The following is a 21,585-nucleotide window of genomic DNA, read 5'->3' on the forward strand; positions in this document are numbered from 1 at the left end:
TACTTTGCCCCCTCCCCCTAGGTGTTGACTGGAAGCCACCTCGGCCTCGCGGCCCAGGCCTACCACCAGCACGCTGCAATAATATCGTGCAATTATTCTTGAATAACTCAGTTAGACTTAAGACCAAAACTTAAATTAAAGTGAGACAAAAGTCTAACTTTACTACACGTAAATACCTTTTGTGAATACCAAAAGTAGCAAAGTTAGACTTTCGTCTCAGTTTACATTTGTGAATCGGGCCCTAAGTGCTGGACTCCCCCAGGCTGCCAGTTTACATGTGCCTGGGGGAGTGTGTCTGCCCATCGGAGCGCTTCACTGGTGACGTGGCAGGGGTGCTTGTGCTGAGGCCCCAGTTCAGGGCTGCTGTAAGTCCACCAGCATGAGAGTCTGCTGGCTGCAGACATAAAGTCGTCCGAGTTGTCACTCTGATATCTGGCGCTAGGATGCAGCCGACACTTGACCTGACTATGGCAGGCTCGAGCACACCAGGAAAGAGTACATTCACTGCTGCTGCCTGCTGCAAAAGCTAGTGGCCCTTTTGGGATATGCTGGAATGTCTGCCTCGCTGCAAATATGAATAAGCGTGACAAGCCTTGCCAGAACATATCAGCAGGCAAAGTGCAGCCTCATGGATCCACGTGTGCCTCGCGCTGTCTGCAGGTGATGGCAGTTATGTTATCTACATTTGAGGACCAGCTAAGCACGCCGATAAGACAGAGGCTGACTCAGCTTCTAATAATAATTTTGGATTCTTTTTGCCTTCCCCAGAACCCAGACCAGAGTAAAATCGACAACATAATGCAAACGCCCCCACTCCCCAGGATTGGGGCTATAGGACATTAATACTGGTTGTGGCAGGAACTATTCTGATAGAGCAAGCCACGACCCGACTGGAAACCGAAACCGGCCCTGGCCTCGGCACCCTAACATATTTTTTTTCCTGTTCCCATGTCCCTTCCCCTCGTGTTCTCCCTCATCCTCCTTCCCTGATCATCTGCGGGATCTTCTGAGCCACATCACCTCTATCTAGAGGGTTTATTTCATGTACTGTTTTTCCTGTTTTCAATGTCTTCTCACAAGTTCTAGTTTACACAGTATCTTGCAGAATCGATAAACTTTCATACCTATTATATGCTCATAGTATATGAAAAATCAATAAAGAATTGAGGTATTTAAAAAAAGACACAGGGAGGGGTGTCACTTAACATTTGACTTTGACAAATCCAAAGGAAGAGACATTACTGAATTTATAGACATGATCAGAACACATGTAAAGTGATGAAATTGCAACCAAGTCTCACTAAAATAAACATTCAATTTAACATTCTACTGAACTGTGTGCAGTACTCATGGTGAAATATGAGAAACGTTTGCCACCAAAATGTGGGACAGAAGGTCTGCTCTATGCAGAATAGTCATGTGTGAAGTTCTAGTTAATCCCCATAGTTTGGAAGAATGGGCCAGGTTTGAGTGAGACTTCAGACCGACCTCCAAATGTGTTAGTGTCACTCGTGATGAGTGAGGCTTGAGGGCTCGGATGTAGGCACGTCCGAAATAATGTCACTGTCGAGGCACTCAAGGCTTCTTGCATGACAATGCTACAAAGAGCTGACACACTTACTAATCAATGGTGTATTGATGACTAGCGTACTGTGATATAGGGGCCTATGTGAAGGAGTAGAATATTTTCGAGTAGTGAAATGCCCCTCCACTGTTCCTCAGACCAGTAACACCCACTCATTTTTATGATACAATGCAAACTGTGTGAGAAACTTCTGGTTCATACTTGGTTGCCCTATCGTAGGAATTAATTGTTTCAAAGATATATTGCTTTATTTTTTGTCAGTGAATCTTTGTTGAGAGAGGATGGTGGTTACTGGAAACAAGAAAAACAAAGCCTGGAAGAGACCGCTATCTTAATATTTTAGGAGACAGTTGTGCTCTTAAACTAGAAACTCAAAACCTAATTAGAACCTACAATTCAGTCTTGTTTGAGGATATAAAACCGTATCAAATATAAGGAATAAGCCACAGACATAGGAAAATTAGAAATAAGCTCCTTCAATTGTCGCTTTGACACGTGACCTATGCCTCATTGTCACTGATCTGGTGTCTTAAACTCCATGGTATTTACCTCTGTTTACTTTGCTATCTAGCACGTTGTGGATTTGAAAAACTGCTAATAAATTATTTAAAAGAATAAATAAGCTGCCCAGCTTAATTGCAAAACTGACCCATATACCTATATATTAATTGAAATACAGATATATTCAATGAAATACAGACATATTCATTGAAATACGGACTGTCGCTTCCAGTTGTCACCTTTCTGTAAATGCTCTTAAGTCCTATACAACAATGTTTGGAAGATGCTCATCTGAAGTGAAGCTATAAATGCTTTCTTACAGCAGCAGCCAAAGGTGAGGCCCTGTACTTGAACTGTCTGACCCTTAAAAACATTCCCGTCTGAGACATCTGAAATCCCAGGTCTTTACAGGTATAAATGCTTGTTTATGTGAAATGTATTCACTGCTGGAGCCTGGAGGCGGCGGTTCCGTGAGCGGCCACCAGAGGGCGCTCCTCGCCTGCTGATGAAACCCACTGAGCTGCACATTGGATGAAAAAGAGAAAGGTTTCCTCTTCCGGGTCAGCGGTGGCAGACACAGCACCAGCAGCGGGGGTGACATCACTTTCTCCCTGTGCTCTGTGTCCAGCCTGTTGCAGAGGAGGAAGGGGCCCTGTCTGTCTGTGTTTGCAGTTACCTCCATCTTCAGACCCTCACAGACCCCCCCTCAGACCCCAGATCTGCCCCCCTCAGACCCCAGATCTGTCCCCCCGCAGGCCCCCAGGAGGAGGAGAGAGCCCGGACAGGTTTCTGATCAGGTAGGAGAGCTGCCAACTCACTTGGCTGCAATTTATGAATCCATGGATCAGATCCCCCCCCCCCCCCCACCCCCCCACCCCCTTCCCCCTGGCATTCATGGTGACATCAGGAGAGCTCAGCTCTTCCTGCTGCTGAGGCTGAGTGGGAAGCGGAGGAGGTGAGGCCTGCCCAGGGTCAGAGGAGGATACGTCTGTCCAGGGGTGCATAGGAGGAGAGGCCTGTCCAGAGATGGGGCAGAGGAGGTAAGGCCTGTCCAGAGGAGGGCCAGAGGAGGAGAAGCCTTGAGCTGGGGTTCAGAGGAGTTGGAGCCTGTCCAGAAGGGGTGAAGAGGAGGTAAGGCCTGGCCAGGGGTGCAGAGGAGGCGAGGTCTGTCCAGGGGGCAGAGGAGGAGAGGCCTGTCCAGGGGAGCAGAGGAGGTGAGGCCTGTCCTGTAGTGCAGAGGAGGAGAGGCCTGTCCAGGGGTGCAGAGGAGGCGAGGCCTGTGAGGCCTGTCCAGGAGTGCAGAGGAGGCAAGGCCTGTCCAGGGGAGCAGAGGAGGTGAGGCCAGGGGTGCAGATGAGGTGAGGCCTGTCCTGTAGTGCAGAGGAGGAGAGGCCTGTCCAGGGGTGCAGAGGAGGCGAGGCCTGTGAGGCCTGTCCAGGAGTGCAGAGGAGGCGAGGCCTGTCCAGGGGAGCAGAGGAGGTGAGGCCAGGGGTGCAGATGAGGTGAGGCCTGTCCAGGGGTGCAGATGAGGTGAGGCCTGTCCTGTAGTGCAGAGGAGGAGAGGCCTGTCCAGGGGTGCAGAGGAGGCGAGGCCTGTGAGGCCTGTCCAGGAGTGCAGAGGAGGCGAGGCCTGTCCAGGGGAGCAGAGGAGGTGAGGCCAGGGGTGCAGATGAGGTGAGGCCTGTCCAGGGGTGCAGATGAGGTGAGGCCTGTCCAGGAGTGCAGAGGAGGTTAGGCCTGTCCAGGTGGGCAGAGGAGGTGAGGCATGTCCAGGGGTGCAGAGGAGGTGTGGCCTGTCTAGCGGCGCAGAGGAGGAGAGGCCTGTCCAGGGGTGCAGAGGAGGTGAGGCCTGTCAAGGGGTGCAAAGGAGGTGAGGCCTGTCCAGGGGTGCAGAGGAGATGAGGCCTGTCCAGGGGTCAGAGGAGATGAGGCCTGTCCAGGGGTGCAGAGGAGATGAGGTCTGTCCAGGGGTGCAGAAAGGGAGAGGCCTGTCCAGGGGTGCAGATGAGGTGAGGCCTGTCCTGTGTTTGGGTGGTTCATAGAAGGTGGGGCCTGTCCAGCAGGGATGCAGTGGAGATGAGACCTGTTTGTCCAGGCAGGGTGGTCGAGAGCTGAGTTTAAGTTTGTTAATTGTTGTTCCAAGAGATTTGTGGAATGAGTGTAAGTTGTTTGTAAACTGGCTAATTGAAGAGCCACAGAGTGAAGCGCCTCCAAATATTTTATTATATATTACAAGAGATTATTGCAGGTTTGCAGACAATATTGCAAAGTCGAAGACCGGGTTAAAAGAGGACTCATCATTTAGCGTTGCATCCAGATGTTAGTGCACATATCCAGCAAAATGTGAGGGGCTGCAGACCAACATTCTGGATGAGATTTTGTTGTAACCAAAGTACTCTAGTGACAATTGTATTACTAAGCAGAAGAAGATCAAAATAAAAATAATGATGGCTCAGACAAAAATTTTCCAAATGGGTGACGAAAGTGGTTCTCACGGATTGTATTCTCGTTTTGATTCTGGGTTTGTTGCTGGTGTGAATTTGGATATGCACGGCGTTGGTGTGCAGAGTAATGATGTTCAGTATGTGCAAGGAGGAAATGTTGTTCCTCTGGGTCAGGGCCTGACTGGGAACTCAAACCAGGCCTGACAATTTTGACGGACCAGCCCCTGCCTCTTTTGCTGCTGGGGGTGATATAGCAGCACCACATCAAAACCTGCCCCCAGTGACCAATATGTTTCTCGGCACTGAACAATTGGTCCCCACTGTTCCAGCCTCCCGGGGAAACACCGGAAGCCCGTTACGGCCAGTGCGGCCCCGCTTAGGGTATAGGTTTTAATAACAGTGGCAATTTAAATACCTCAAACACTAATAATGTGCAGAATAAGACATGATCCTTGTGATGTTTGCAGGAACCTGGGAAACTGGAACATGAATTAGATGGCACCAAATGGGATGTCTCAGTCAATGGTCCCAGCCCAAATGGCCTCTGTGCCGAGCATGCAGAATCAAAGGCAGGTATATTGGAACACACATTCAGTCCAGATGGCCCCACAGCCCAGTGCAGAATAGAACACCAATTTCTCAACAAATGAAAAATGTCCTAGTTATCACAAAGGAAAGTTTCAATTCTATTAAGGACGCGGAGGCGAGGGTTATGCATGACCTTTCTTCATTTTATTAACAGCAAGTTAGAAGAAACAGAAAAAACACAGGGTGCCAACTACATATCCCATGAGGCACAACAGTAACCATGGGAGCCAGTCCACCAATCATAGTCCAGCCGAATACATAAAGCAGCTCCCTCGACGAAGTCCGTCCTCTTTCGTCACTGCAGGAAGTTAAGTCGTCCCCAGATTAATCAGTCTTCTGATCAGATCCTAGGGCAACAGAAAACAAAGAGAAGAACCACAGAGCAAGATAAAATGCAAATGCAAAAGTACTATCAGTAGCATAACCAAAAGAGAAATAGAACGTGCAAATGTACAGAACAAGATCAATGCACAAAATACCATAAATATAAGAAAACATTACTCTCCTTATATGTAGAAATACTAAATCCAGCAAGACCTCCAAGCATAAGGGAGGGAGGCTCGAAAAGCCAGGTTGGGATAATCCTAGACTCCGTGTCCTTAATAGAATTGAAACTTTCCTTTGTGATAACTAGGAAATTTCTCATTCTATGTCAGGAAGCAGGGGCGAGCATTATAAAAGTTCAAAGCTTACTCTCCACCAGCGCAACGGCTTCATGAATTGGTTTAATAGAATTTCTTAAAAGTAGATTCTGAAGACCAATCAGCTGCATTCCTAATGTCCCCAACCTGCAACCTATCTGGACATCATTGGAGGCCATTGCTCCCCTAGTAGAATGAGCCCCAAAATGCCTGACGTCAATACCAGATTCAGTCATAATCCATTTGACCCATCTAGCAATGGTAGGAGAAGATACCGCCTGAAACGGTTTTTTAATGGCAATCAGAAGTTGCTGTTCACCCGGAGGACGAACCTCCAAAGTCATATCTTCATAAGAATTTAAACATCGAACAACACACAATTTCGGAGAATTTGGAAAAGCAGGATAGATTACTGACCTCGCACTCGATTTAGTTCTCCTGGAGATGGTAAAGGTAACACCTTCTGGGGAAAAAACACAGGCAGAAATATCAAGGGCCCTGACATCCGACACTCTCTTACACAGGAGGATAGCAAGTTTAGCTGAAATCTCTTTTTGGGAAAGGAAATTATTATCTTGCCAGGATAAAAGTAGACGAAGTACCACATTAACGTCCCAAAGGCACAGGTAACGAGGCTCAGACGGACGTGAAAGACGTATGCCTTTCAAAAGCTTACAAACCAATGGGTGCTCCCCAATCGGAGCCCCATCCACGAGAGAGTGACCAGCAGAAATGACCGGCCTAAAAGAGTTGATAGTGCCATAGGCTAATTTCTGATGAAAAAGTTCCGATAGGAAGTTCACAACTTCTGCAACGCAGGCGCCCACGGGATCCAGGTGTTTCGCCACACACCAACGAACCCATCTTCTCCAAGCTGATCTGTATCGCTTGGTAGTGCCCGGGGCTCAAGCCTGCTGGATAAGGAGTTCAGCTTCTCTTGAAAGCGAGACGTCAGTCCAACTTCTCCTGAAATCCTCCATGCCATAAGGTGTAGATGGCCTTGGAGAACCAGGGGGTGAGGAAGTCCCAGAGGGTCCGAGGGGATGTTGTTGAAAGACGGCAACCGAAGAGGTCTGTCCCAAGATAATTCTAGAAGGGACGGAAACCAAATCTGGGCTCTCCAAATTGGAGTGATCAGGATCAGAGAGGCCCTCTGTCTGTGGACCTGGGCTGCAACCCTTTGGATGAAAAGGAAGGGTGGAAACGCGTAAGCTGGTATCCCCGACCAATCCTGAAGGAAAACGTCCACTGCCTCCGCTCCCGGATCCGGTGTCCAGCTGAAGAAACAGGGAACCTGAGCGTTCCATCTGGATGCAAAAAGATCAACTAGGGGAAGGCCCCAAAGGGACACAATCTGAGAGAACACTCCGGGATCCAGTCTCCAATCGCTGGCATCCCTGAAATTCCTGGAATTCCAGTCTGCCACACAATTCTGATCTCCCGGGAGATACTCCGCCGTCACCGAAATCTGACGTTGGAGGCAGTAATGCCAAAAATCCTTGACGAGATCCGCCAGAATCTTGGAATGAGTACCTCCAAGGCGATTGATGTACCTCACCGCCCTCGTGTTGTCCATCCTGAGAAGGACACAACAGGACACTCTGTTGGTCGTGAAAGATCGAATGGCAAAGGAGCCTGCTAGGAGTTCCAGGCAATTGATATGGAGAAGGAGTTCCTCCTACGTCCACCGACCTCCCACCGATAGAGAGCCGCATCTGGCACCCCAGCCCAGGCGACTGGCATCCGATTCTATCACTAGATCCGGATGGGATCCGAAGATCGCTCTCCCATTCCAGGCCTCCATATGGTCCATCCACCAAAGAAGTTCCGCCCTGGCCTCCGAGGAAAGGGAGATCAGCTCCGAGTAAGTGAGACCCCTGCGCAGGTGGGAGGCATTCAACCTCTGCAGGGCCCTGTAATGTAGAGGACTCGGAAAGATGGCTTGAATCGAGGACGTAACAAACCAACAATCCTGGCCAGCTGTCACAGGGATATCCTGTCTCTGCGGAGAACCTGTCGAATCTCCTTCTTGATCTTTGAAATCTTCTGAGAAGGAAGATTCAAGGAGGCATCCCTCGTGTCGATGCGATAGCCTAGAAAGATCATGCTCTGTTGGGGAACCAGGTCCGATTTCTGGACATTGATGGTGAACCCCAGATTCTGTAATAGGGATAGATGAGAGACCAAAGGGAAGGGTTTTGAATTCGTAAGTTTGACCCTTCCACTGGAATTGCAGGAACCTGCAATGGGGGGGGGGGGAATTGGAACTGACAGATACGCAACTTTGAGGTCTAACCGGACCAATCAATCGTTCTGGAGAAGAAGGTCCCTGAGCATATGAATTCCCTCCATCTTGAAGTGCCGGTAAACTAACCACTCGTAGAAGGACCTGAGATTGATAACCGGTCTGAAGCCTTTTTCTTTCTTTTCTACCAGAATAATATTGCTTAAGAATCCGCACGGATGAAGATGGGAGAGAGTGATAGCACCTTTTGAAAGAAGATCTAGAACCTCGTGATCTATCAGATCGGTCTCTGAGTCTGAAAAAACCAAAGGGTGAGGATGAGATGTTTGGATGGGGGACCCGTAGAACTCTATGTGAAACCCTTGAACTGTCTCTAACACCCAAGGATCTGACGTTAAATCTGCCCAGTTTGCTAGAAACAGAGAAATCCTGCCCCCAGACGAACAGGAGAGCGGATTTTCAAGCTTACCATTGAATCCTCGTGAATTCTTGTTGCCACCACGGCCTCTGCCTTGTCCCTTGCCTCCACGGGAAGGATAGAAGGTTCCTTGTCTGCCATCGTTCCATCCATTATTTCTTTTTGCCTGTGCTCTATTGGGACCTTGGTTTAATTGTCGGCCGGAAGAGCGACCCCTGCCTCGCCCGGCCCCCCCAAAAACCTTATCCAGGGCAGAAAAGGTGGCTACAAACTTTCCTAGCTCCTTAACGAAGGGATCACCAAAGAGCATACCTTGAGCTACTGAACCTGCCTCGGAGGAAGACAGTTCTCCTAATTTGGAATCAATTTTCAAAAGTAGGGATCGACGACGCTCGGCGGAGAGGGCACAATTGGCATTGCCCAAGAGACACATTGCCCTTTGCGCCCATCCCGCAATATCGTCCGTCGGAAGAGGAAGGCCTGACTCTCTGGACCGTTCCGCTAACTCAATGATTTTAGTTAGGGGTCCCACAACATCAAGAAGCTTGTCCTGACAAGCCCTCCAGGAACAATCTATCCCCTTTTTTGGATCCTTCATGTATTTAGCAAAAAATGTGCAGAGCTTGGGGTCCAACTCTGGGGTACTAGCAACGCCATTGGGAAAAGACGGTCTAGGGCATTCTGACCTAAGGCGGGATCTCACCTATTGAGAAAGAGGCTGCCTAATCTTTGCGGCAACATAATCCGCCGTCTTCTTATCAGGTACCCAATCAGAACTCCGAGGTCGAAAGATACAGGAAGGGTCAGACATATCCGCATGAACCTGAGCTCCATCACCAACATCAGAACAAGAAGAACGTGGACACCAAGACCTGCCCGAATCAAACATATCGTCGGAGGAATTGTCATCATCTTCACCCTCTCCGTCTTTGGGAAACCCTTCATCAGGGTCCAAGTCTGGGGTGGACTCACCCAGAAAGAAGAGTTCTCCCAGTATATTTTTAGGTCCAGAGGGGGGAGAAGAAGATAAACTAAGCACAGGAAGTACCTCTGATTAGACCTATATTACTTTATCACAAGAATTTATCAAAAAACATTTTTATAAAGATGGATGCTATAGAAAGAGAAAAAGGCTTTTAGTTACTTTGAAGACAGTATTTTATTATTTTTCTTTTTATCATTTTTGTTTTTTCAATTGGACTGTTTATACATAAATACAATTTATTTTGTCACATAGAAACATAATCATAAATAACAAGCTTTCAAAAGAATTTTTGTAAATTTCATAAAGTGCAGTTGAAGCGAAACACCCCTAACAACTTATCATATCCTATTACCATTCATTCTCTCATGCATACCTTAAATACCTCTGCATTCACTACTTTTTATAAAAACAAATATAGACAGATAAACAAAACTTTACATAGGACCAAAGCAAAAGACTAACAGTTGGAAGGTGCCGTGTTTGACGTAAGGTTTGACATAAGACGTCACTAAGAACTAACAGTATGTTCTGGACTCCAGGAGTTCTTGCGCAAATCAAGACAAAAGCAGGGGGAATTCCCGGGCTGCTGGAGGCTTGGATTTGTTTAAAGAACACGTTGTATTTCTAGGAATCCGTGGGAGTAGCCTTGCCGTATTAGGACTGCATTGGCTATGACTAAATATGGACATGATTCTTATGCCTTTATAAGGATATGTTTTGTTATAACCACATAAGGGCATGAATCAGGAATATTTAATCAGGGTCCTAGATCGATTCACAACACCCACTCCACGTATTATGTCAATCATTACTAAAAATACTAAGCAATAGTAAACAAATAACGATGCATGTGTTTTCCAACCCACCCCAAAATACATTGATTGCATTTGAAATGGTATATGGTATATACACGAAAAATTAGTATTATACTGTACGTTTCTTAAGCAGTTGTATCATTCAGATAATGCATATATAAATATCGGCTGAATGATTTGCGAAAATTAAATTTATGAAATGGCTCAGAATACAGAAAAGAAGGTCGAGACCATTTCATCACATATTTATACAATACTGTACATATGCTAGAGACTGAGGTAAAATATTATCTCTAGAGTTCCTAAAAATAGAAGCTCTGTTCTCTAAGAATAGTTCTACTTTAAGCAGAGTACCATGTGCCAAAAAAAGGTAAATATTTTGGGAATGTAAAAATAATAATTTCGTTTTCAGGGGAAAAATAGTTCCAATTGTTTTCAGTAGTGTTGTTTATCAAAACTGAAGGCCGAACTCAGAGTTCAGAGAACGCTGTGTGCTCGTTGTTTTAAAAGTTATTCTCATTGCTAGGAGAGAGCTTGTGAAAAATTGGTCTACAACAGTAGGTGAAAGTTTGACCAAGTCCGAAAAAGCTGAAATTGTACATATGTGAGAGTGATTGCTATCATCGATGTCTGGATCAGCAATGCTCTCAGAAGGTTGTACCTGTGTGGTGCTGCGTTCATCTCGTACTTCACCGCCACCTACTCGTAATGGTGAAGTCTCAACGAATGCCGTCATCAGAATAGGTAGCCGCTGGGGACAATACGTTGCATGAGTCGTTACCGGACCGAGCAAAGTATCGATATCCATTGGTACTGCTGATGGTAGTGTAAGACAGATGTCCAACACGCATTCTTCTCCGCATAACAGACATCGAAGCACAGGTAAGATGCAATCTTGCCAGATTGGTCTGAATGAAAGAAAGCAGGTTGCACTTAGATCTCTTAGCCGGGCTAATCCGAGCACTTTAGTGATTTGGTCCCGGTAGCCTATTGCTAGGATCGTTTCTTCCATTGTAGCTAGGGTTTTGTCTGTGGCTTGGCTTGCCATATCGGAGCAGAAGGAGCAAAAATAAAATTCCTGCTACGAGTCCCAAAAGAAGAGGCAGGCCGCCAAATAATGAATGCACAAAATTCGGGAAGATGTTCAGGACTGCTTCAAATGGTGCTAATAGCCCTGAAAAATTGTCTTAAATACATGTGCGATGCCACTGGTATCTGACATGTTAAAAATCTGACCTAACACTTCTACGAAATGTACGTGGCAATTTGTTGATAATAGGGAGTGTATCTCTGCTGCTGTCCTTGCAACCTGCAGATCATACGTCTCTTTGGACGAGGTTAAAGGCACAGTTGTCTGTAAAAGAATAGACTTCGTTCTGCTTAAAGTATCAATTCGAATAGAAGAGATATTTAGAGAAGGCCAAAGTGTTGCCTCCATGTCTGGATTGCTGATAGGATACAATACTTGCATACAGCAAATGGCCCTGGATGTGACGGTTACAATATAGGCTTTTCCGAGCACCATGCCACAACAGCTGTGGTCACTTATTAGAACATAACTGCAGTTGGAAACCTGTCTGAAAAAAGGCTCTATCTGTGTTGCAGGAGTGCCGTGCAGATGACATGAAAGGTTATTCGATGAACCTTCGCAGGCTCCATGCAAGTTAATACCTTGACACATAAGTGTACCGCTTAGTGATTGTTTACAATTGTTACCACTAAGGAATACCTCTTTATTTCTCCCACTCCAACATCTATGAGTGTAAGGTAATTTCCAGGTTGATTTGATGTATCCTTTACCCAACCTTTCATACAGGCCTGCTGGTATATATTTTTGGCAATACTTAAACTGTAAAGTTGTTATCGGAATTGTAATAATTCCGTGTATTATCCATTCAATGACAGGTCTCTCTGACATTGCCAATGGTAATCTCTCAAGTTTTTCAATGCTCAGAATCGTATAGTCTGCTCCTTTTTGTGCCAAACTGAATTGTTTATCAGTAAGGTTAAAGATAGAGAATAATGACGTTGTGTTGATAAGACGCCATGGCACGTAGCCTGAACGCAGGTATTGCAACGTCCAGCCTAGCTGTACAATAGAACGTAATTGGGACTGACCATGTAGTAACATTAGCAAGTCCTGCTCTATTATATCAATAGCAGATGATACAATACTGTCCAATGAATAAATCCTGGAGGACAAAGTCGTTAACCCATTGTCCACTACAGAAAGTGATTTTTCCAAATTTATACGATCAATTTCTCGTATTTTTTCTGCAGTTTCAATTTGCATTACTTTCCAAGCTTCGTTGTAAGCAGCGTATATACCGGCGTATATGAAACGTTTTTGACGCTGTTTGCGAGGTTCCATTATGAAATCTCGCAAGTCAGCACCGTCTTTAAGTAAAGTCAAGTGTTGCTTAATTTCTGGCAGTGCGGATTTCTGTAGCCATTCAAGACAGAGTTTTCCTACACTATATGTTGTAACTATCCCTGGATGTTGTCTCTGGGAATATCTTGGGTCTGACCTGTTCTGTTTGAACCCCTGTGTTTTGTTCAGGAATCTATCTTGACAGTTATTAGTGTCTGTGGGCCAGATCAACCATTTTTTCCAATCAGGATTTGTTCTGTTTTGGTGTAAAATATGGGATATGTCTACCTCCATATCTGTAGTACTACTATCATCAGGTATGGGTGTTGGAATAGACGGTTTGTTTAAATCTTTAATCTTGGCTAAACCAAGACAGGTTGTCTGTTGAATGGTGTCATTCAGGAATATCATTTGTTCTGGGATCACGCAGGCTCTAAATAATGCTTCTAGACCTTGTACCTGCCAGTCTTTTGTCCCCCAGATAGTTTTTGTTTCAATGTTATTTTTCCAAAATTCAAAACCAATTGTAGACATTTTATCATAACATTTTTCAGAATAAATCATTTTAGTATTTGTCAACATTGTTTTCATTCCTGTCTTATTTGTCATTTATAAAATAAAACGTTTCTGGATCACTGTTGTTAAACCCTGAGAAGTATGTGAATTTCTCAAAAAATGTTTTCGAGCTGCCCTTCGGCGGTGTTGGACAATGTTCCCATTGATTATAAGTTAAAACATTTCTAGGTTGAGCAGATTTATGCAAGTAGTGATGACCATAGTGGTTAAAACAGTACATTTCTTCATAGTTCGATGAACCCTGTAAATAATCATGTTCTGTAGATTTTGCAGACATTACTAAATCTGACATCATATTATTAATATTTTCCCAATCATAAGAGAAAGTACTTGGTGTCACAAAGTCACTTAAGGAAACCTTAAATTGATGAGGATATTTCAAGAGCTCACTCGGGCCATGGATGTCATACTCCATTTTGTCCCATGCTACCCCACCGGGTATTGGATTGGCTGTGATGTTTACTGGTGACTGTTCTCTTTTCTCGATGTGAGAGGATCTGTGAGGCTTTAGGACCAAGTTGATGTTCTGACTTGCTGTGTCCATTGTACTATATTTTCCATCAATAAATCTACCCAAACATAAAACCATGATGAGCCAAAGGAGGAGGAAAAGTACACCTAACACAATCCAAAATTCAATCCGTGGTGAAACCAGATATGTTTCTTTTAGTTGGTGAAAAAGTTCAGTTATTTTTTCTTTGAAAGTTTTTGTTGCTGGCATTTCTTCATGCTCCCTTGGATTATAAGAAAAGTCATCGAAGTTGACAAAGTAGCCAGATGCAGTTCTGTCAATTGTTGGAATTGTTTCCGGATTTTCATTTGTCTTTGCATTTTTTTTTGTTTCATTAGCATAGACTGAGGCTACATCATTGTAGACTGGTGTTTCTTGACGAACTGTTGCAGTTTGGGTTTCAAGAGACACAAGTTCCATGGCGTTGTTGCATAGTCCATTTTTGTTCACTGTAGGTTTATCAAAGGTGATTAGTCTCTCAGTTTGAACCTCTTGGATTGTAGCAAGATTTGGTCTTCTACTATTTCTTGGGAGTCCACTGGGCCTAATACTTATTATTGGCCACATCATTGTGGTTTTACCAGGTCGATGGATACAACTCTGTTCTCCTTTTTACCAGCAAGGGGCGGTAGTACTACTGATCTTGTTCCGCTGATTGCTAAGACAGGTACTGCTTTTCTGTAAGAAGGCCCAAATACCTTCTTCACCGCAATCTTTTTTCTGACTAAATCCCCAATCTTTGGAATCCAGACAGGTCTTGCTGGGAGGTGTGGTTTCTCTTCAGTGGCTGTTGGCTTTAACTTTATGTTACTAAGACTTCTTCTTGTTTCATTTAAGTCCTGTAAAACAGCCAAACGATCTTTGATATCAAAGGCTTTTTCTTTCACCACTGAAGTCTGACAATCTAAGTCCTGGACTTTCATTCTAGTGCCGAACAATAGTTCGTAAGGAGTGATACCTTGTAGAGAATTTCTTGGCAGATTGTTAGGACTAAGTTGGACACTTATTAGATGTTTGACCCACCCATCACCCGAACCTAATACCCTCGCTGTTATAGATTGCTTTAAGTCATGTTTTTTTCTTTCCACTACCGCATTTCCCTTAGGATGGAAGGGACTAGAGTACCGCAATGCAATGCCCATGCTGGCCATGGCCTCTTTGTAAGCTCGAGAGCTAAACGCAGGACCCTGGTCAGAATGTAGCATGCCGATTGCATATATGCCGATAAAGACTCGCAAATCTTTTATAACAGTTCTGGCGTCAGCCGAGTGCTGGTGTCTACATCTTAAGGGAATCTAGTCTTAATAATTATGACATCGCTGATATCTTTCTGGACGTTTGCGTATAGATAGCCTTATGCTTTCTAATAGTGGTATCTGTGCTGGTTTCTGGTCCGGTTCACAACTGCGATCTCTATTGCAGTTGTGACAAGCCATTGCAAAGTTAAAAACATGCAGGCTCATCCCCGGCCACCAGTATTCTGATTCTAATTCAATTAGGGATTTTAAGATCTCTTGGCACCTGTCCCATGTGTGCTTCTTGAATCAAGTAAGCCCTCCGGTTCGTGTTTGGAATTACTCTATCCCCCACTCCAGGGATTTGAGCATAAGGAACGGAGTTTGCATCAATTATGTATGTATTATTGAGTGGATAGCCTAGAGGTAATGCTGCCTAGTCGCCTTTTAATGAGGCTTTTACTGCCAGCCTGGTTTCTCCATCTATGTCTTTTTTAGAACTTTTTTTGTGGCTACGGAAGCCGGCTGAACTGCTGCCGCTGAGGCTCTATCAGCCAATGAATTCCCTGCAACGTGAACGCCATCACGTTGATGACTCAGTGTATGTATCACGTGAGTCTTTTGTAGTTCTTTCTGTAAAAGAACTACTTGTTCCCACAGCTTTTTATGTTTTATTGTGGCACCTGTGTCATCTTTGTAACCGTTCTTGATCCATGTCTGCATGTCATTATTGTAAGACCTGACGCAGAAATGCGAATCACACTATATTAGTGTCGGGAATTCGCGATCGGCATTTTCAAGCGCCATCTTTAAAGATTTTATTTCAGCTCGCTGAGCTGTACAGTTTCTGAGTGATTCAGTTTTGGTGATCATTGGTCTAAATTTACCTAAGCGCCAGCGACCTTTAACAATTGTGCACGCGTGATAGTAAAGTTGTTTGTCCACAACGTAGTGTTGTGCAAATCTGTCCATGTAGATTACACAGGAATACTGTTCTAGAGGCAGAATTTCGATTGGCAGAGGATATTCCTGTTCATATTCTAGATGTTCTAGTTTTATCATTTTCGGATCAAAATAGTGTTTCACGTCTTCTGCAGCAAGAGAATTTTCCCATTGTATCCATTTTGGATCTAATGCCATAGCATTTAGATTGTGTGGGCTTGTTAATGCCTCGAGGGCTGATTCTGCTGTTAAAAAAGATATGTTTCTCCCTTGGACTAGGGCTCTTTCTTTTGCTACAGCAGTTTGAACCGCAGTTAGAATTTTTTCAGTAGAACTGAATTTCATTTCCGCTTGTGTGTACAAATGTGATTTGTAAGCTATTGGTACCGTTTCTCCCTCATTAGAGGTCTAGTACGTGAATCCGCATCTTCCTGGGATGACTCGGATTACAAGGTTGCGTATGTTTTCACGTGTTTGCAGTTTTGTTTTTGTTAACATGTCTGTTTGTAATGATCTTAAGATTTCTGTGTGTTTTTGAGTCCAATTATTTTGTTTGAAATCAGGTTTTATTCATTCGTAGAGAGGTTTAACCCTCTCTGCATAATTTAGAATGTATGTTCTTCCGAAATTCAGAAAACCTAGCATTGATTGTAAGTTCTTCAGCGTTTTTGGAGCTTGGAGTACAGCACCCTTCTCTAAGAAGTTGTCTGCTAGGCTTTTGCCTTCGCTTGATAATTCTTATCCTAAAAACAGGACAGTTAGATGGGCAATTTGAGACTTCTTAAAGTTGAATTTGTACCTTTCAGCTGCGAACCCAAGTATAATGGTGTTCACTCTTTTCAAGTGAGTCTCCAGGTCGTCGTCTGTAAGATAGATGTCATCGACATATGACAATGCTTCATCATCATATATTTGTAGTAACTCTGTTACCCTGGCTGAGAATAATCCTGGGCTATTTTTGAATCCCTGTGGGAGTCGACAGAATTGTTTTTGCGACCCCATTGTTGAGAAAGCGGTCAAATACCTGCCTTCTGGTGCAATGTTTTGACAGAAGAATCGATTAGAGATGTCTAATGTTGTTTTATATTTTTTGCGCACAATGTTATTCATTAGTGCTGCACTGTGTGAGTTTTGTACTGCAAATGTTTTGCAACATGAGTTAAAGTGTCTGTAGTCCAAAACTAGACGATATGAATCGTCTGGCTCGGAGACAGGAAACAAAGGATTGTTCATTTGCGAGGTGCATGTTTCAATCACCCCCTGATATTCAAGTTGATCTAAGATCTCCCTGACTTGTTTTTTAGGTTCTTGCTTAACAGGATACTGCCTTTGTGCAGTAGGTTGATTTTTTAAGTGGATTTTATGGTGAGGAGAATCCTCACCCCATCCTACATGATTTTTATATAATGCAGGAGCTTGTGCCACTGCCCATTTTCTTGCCAATGTGTATTTTTTATGAATTGGAATGTTATTTGAGAAGGCAGGCATAATTATTTCTTCGCCATGAGGGCACTCCCTGACAAACTCTGGTGGCCAGTCTTTCTCAGCTAACAGGATGTCATAGCCTTTCGAAAGGTTATCCCAAAAGAGACCCTTTACTTTCCTAGTTTTGTCCACCTCTATACGTAATGTTATTTCGTATAACTTATGGGGTTTGCTAACTCTGGTGTCTGCAGTTTCCACTTGAATGTATTCATTCGTGTTCACTGTCTCCAGAAGATTCATCAGGATCTTGCAAGCTATGGTCACTTCTGCTGCGCTGTCTAGCATTGTCTGGGTCCACTCTCCGTTTTTCAGTTGTGTCCTCAGAATCCTCGGCATGTTTTATTTTAACACTAGCTACCTTCTTCTTTGGAAATTGTAATTTTTTACTTTGATGAGCAGGTTCCTTGTCTTTGGACTTGACGTGCTCTTCTTTCTGTTCGACCGTCCTCTTCTTTCCGATTTCTGTGAGGAAGTCTGAAAAGATCGAGAGGGACGTGTATCAGTGTCTTGATATCTGTCCGTTTTTTTCAAATTATCCCTATTCCTAAGGTTGTATCTTTTCTCAGAGGGCTCCCTCTGGGGAGACTTGCCTCCTCGTTCTATAGATCTATCTCTTCGTTGAGGAGACTTTCCTCTGGACTGTAATCGTTTTTCTCTGGGAGTGGATTGTTTATTACCCTCCCAACTCTTTTTTGGAGTGTTGAGATTATTTTTAATAAATCTTTTTTCAGGATTGTCAGTTAGTTGGGGTTTTACTGGTTTCGCACCCAAACTATCTCTACCTAATTCTTCATAGGATTTTTCTATGATTCTGGCAAGTTCAAATGGTTGTTCTGCTATATCTGTTTCTTTCAGTTTCTGGCGGATCGCCACAGATGCTGCTTCTCCTTTTATGTTGGCTAGTAGTATAGCCGAGACTTGCTTAAAGTCTTTCAGTAATTTCATACCTAGATTTAAAGCAGGCTCTGGACCGTATTCATTTTGAATTTGGCTTAGTACGTCTGGTATAACCGCCATGGAACACCATGTGTTTTTGTGTAAATTGAAGCAAAGACTGTGCCCCAAGTGTCACAGTCCTCCACATGTGGTGCAATCCCCATTGGAAGGCAGATAGTCAGAATTCTGTGTTTCTCATAAGGTGTAGTATCAGGAAATACTGCCTGTATTTGAGTAATTTTCTGAGCTAACCAGAATGGAATCTGTTCCTGTTTTGCGGGAATTTTGCCAATCGCTGATTGTATATTTTGTGGAGTTATCTTATTTATGTTCCCCTGCTGAGGGGTGGTCTGTGGAATTTTTATTGCTGGTTGGACTGTTGAAGTCCGCATTACATATTGGACCAATTGCCTATGTATTTTAATTAGCAGTTTTAGCTGAGCTAAAAGCTCTTGGTCTGACATCTTTTCAATGTCAGGATGTGGTGTGTAGCTGGCTAGAACCGGCCACGTGGCTCCTGGTCTACCTAGTGGACCGAGCCTGGTGGTGTGATTTTGATGTTTTAGGGCGCCATTAAACCAGAGCAGGTGCTCTTGGTAAGCTAGTGGGATTTCAACGTCCTCGAAAGGAGCGTATTCATCTGGAGGTTCCTCTATTTTGTAATAGTGGAAGATTTGTGTTACAGCGTGTGCTGCTGGAAAGTGTATCCATGAATAGAATACATCTGTCTGCCGATATTCATGGGCCTCTACCACGAATATGACTGTAACACCTCTCGATGATAGTCCATTTTCTATGAGTTTAATAGTCATGGTTCTTCTTACATTGACCGGAATGATTATAGCAATCGGGTCTTCATCTTGAAGACTTGTGTCCTCAGTTAATAGTTGAGTTGCTAAAGCTGCTTCTCTTTCTTCATCACTTTCTGGCATTTTTTGTGACAGAAAGATTTTTTTTCTTTTATGCAGAACAAGTTTCAAGGGAAACCAAGATTAGGTGCACAATATTTTGGAACACTGTATCCTTCAACGTTGACTAAACCAAAAACGAATACATAGGATTCTCCTCCTACTATGTTTCGGCGGATATTAACCTTTTACCCACTCCAGACGTCTATTGGAGTTTTTTACGGGAAAAAGGGGTCTGTGTGAAAAGCACAACTGAGTTACTCTAGCGTCTTGCGTCTTGCATTAGATTATCGCCTTACCAAACGTTGGGCACCATGTAGTGTAGTTCCTATTTTCCCAATAGGCTCTGCGCATTGGAATAATATAGACAGCAGTTTAGACGTAGGACTGAGGTTATCTAGGTCTCTAGTGACTATATTAAAGTTAATTAATTTTGCCAGCTAGCTCAGAGGTCACTAGAAACTACACTACATGGCGCCCCATGTTGGGCGCCATGTAGTGTAGTTCCTATTTTCCCAATAGGCTCTGCGCATTGGAATAATACAGACAGCAGTTTAGACGTAGGACTAAGGTTATCTAGGTCTCTACTGACTATATAAAACTTTATTAATTTGGCCAGCTAGCTCAGAGGTCACTAGAAACTTTCTTGAGTGAACAAGGAGGTGTTAACTTCCCTGAATAGACAAGAAGGGATTAGTTTCTGACAACCGTATAAACATGACAACTTTGCTCCATCAGAATAAGAGTGTATCTCCAGAGTCGTGTGAAAACAATAGACAACTATTTCACTCAGTCAATCGTGCATGCTTTAGTTTCACCAGAGTGCAGAGAAATAGAGAGACGGGCGTTTTCACTAAAAGTTGTTATTTATTGAGCAGTCTTCTTTCTCATGCAAGAGAAATGAATTGCCACAGTTGCAATACTTATCATAAGTAAATTGCGTACAGTAAAAGGAGTATTATGAAATAATACTGTAAAAGCATTGATATGGTTTCTTAGCCATATGATACTTTAAAATGGTTAAAATATATACATACATAAAAACATTGACTAACGTACTCAACTGGTGCTTCTAATATACGCCTACCCCGGTGTACCTGACCTAAGCCTAATACGTGGGAAGGAGTAAGTGAGTAGCAGTTTAAGTTAAGTTGGTTGTTTTGCCAAGAATCTGAATCAAGAATTCTCTTAAGGTTTTAGTCAGCTCCGTAACTTGGTTTTTAGAATGAAGGAGGTGTTAGGATGCGATGCGAGGGCAAGGTTAGTCCTTTTTTAGTGTTCATGGACTGCCATCACATGATCGATCAGGAAATGGATAAAAGTCTGTCCTATCTTCATTTCCCTGCTAGTTATTGCTTTCCTGTGAGGTTCCTGGTTCCTGGTTGCTGTTGGTGGCTTTGGAGTACTCCTTGCTTTCATTGGATATTCCTCACGGGCTCGTGAGGTTTAGACCTAGTACTCTCCCCTGGAGTACATTGCCTTTTTTTTTCTTTTGACCTGTTGTCCTCCCCTTCCCTCCTTGTTATTTGGCCCCTCCTAGTTAGTCAGTCTTGTCCCTACTCCTTAGTTTGTTTCGCTTTATTTGCACTCGTTTTCGGAGGTCAGTCAAACAGATAGGGGCTCCTATCTGCCTCCGCTTAGTACCGTGGTTTATCTTGTATGCGGTGAGGTTGAGGAGACGCGGTTCATTGCGGGGCTTTGGATTCGTTACACGCCCCTTGTTTTGTAGCCGCTCCACTTCGTTATGCGGAAGTGACCCGTTTTTCGGGTCATTCCGCGAGTGCAGAGGAAGCTGATCGTTTTTCCTTTTCCCTGGCCTGCCTTAGTTCATTGCCTTCGATACGGCAATTGGGATAGGGTTTTTTTATGTGTGCTCCTGAGACCTATGAGCACTTCCTGCCTTTTTTCCCCTATGATCCCGTCTTCATTTTAAAGGTGACACCATAATTGCAAAAAACTTATCTCTTGAGTCCCTGAGGATAGATAAAGACTCGATACCAACTACTGCCCAGTTTACTCTTCGAGGCAAAGCCTGCATTGTGCATAGGTAAGCTGTGTGACTGTGGTGGCAGGGCATGTTCACTGGCCTTGGGGGGGGGGGTGGGCTTGTTTTGCCTGTTCTACATTTGGTGATGTGTACTTCCTTTTGTCTGTGTGCATAGGTGCAGAGGCGAGGAGATGGGAGCAGTGTCCTTTTACCTACTATAGGGTGGAAGACTTGGTGTCACCACAATACCACCCTCTTTCCGGGTCCATTGGCACACTCACAGTTGTTTGTCTGTGAAGTGGCACATGGGCAAGGAGAGGGGATTGGTGCATACTTCACTTTGTTCCTGCAGTGCACGGGCTGAGTGGGCGGAACCCCAACAGAATAACTAGCCCAAGTGTTACAGCACTGC

General features: G+C 44.1%; 1 protein-coding gene and 1 pseudogene across 1 annotated transcript in view; one reads left to right on the forward strand and one right to left on the reverse strand.

Moving 5' to 3' along the window:
- Nucleotides 1-2,649: 2,649 nt before the first annotated feature.
- LOC147737214 (uncharacterized) overlaps nt 2,650-21,585 on the forward strand; it is a 67,780-nt gene continuing 48,844 nt past the window's right edge. Inside the window, exon 1 of the mRNA XM_086919348.1 lies at nt 2,650-2,883. The gene's annotated coding sequence lies outside the window, so the exon portion shown is untranslated. The remainder of the gene's footprint in view (nt 2,884-21,585) is intronic.
- LOC147737215 (uncharacterized) lies at nt 7,743-19,210 on the reverse strand (annotated as a pseudogene).

Source organism: Lissotriton vulgaris, chromosome 1_1, assembly GCF_964263255.1.
Source record: "Lissotriton vulgaris chromosome 1_1, aLisVul1.2, whole genome shotgun sequence".
NCBI lineage: Eukaryota > Metazoa > Chordata > Amphibia > Caudata > Salamandridae > Lissotriton > Lissotriton vulgaris.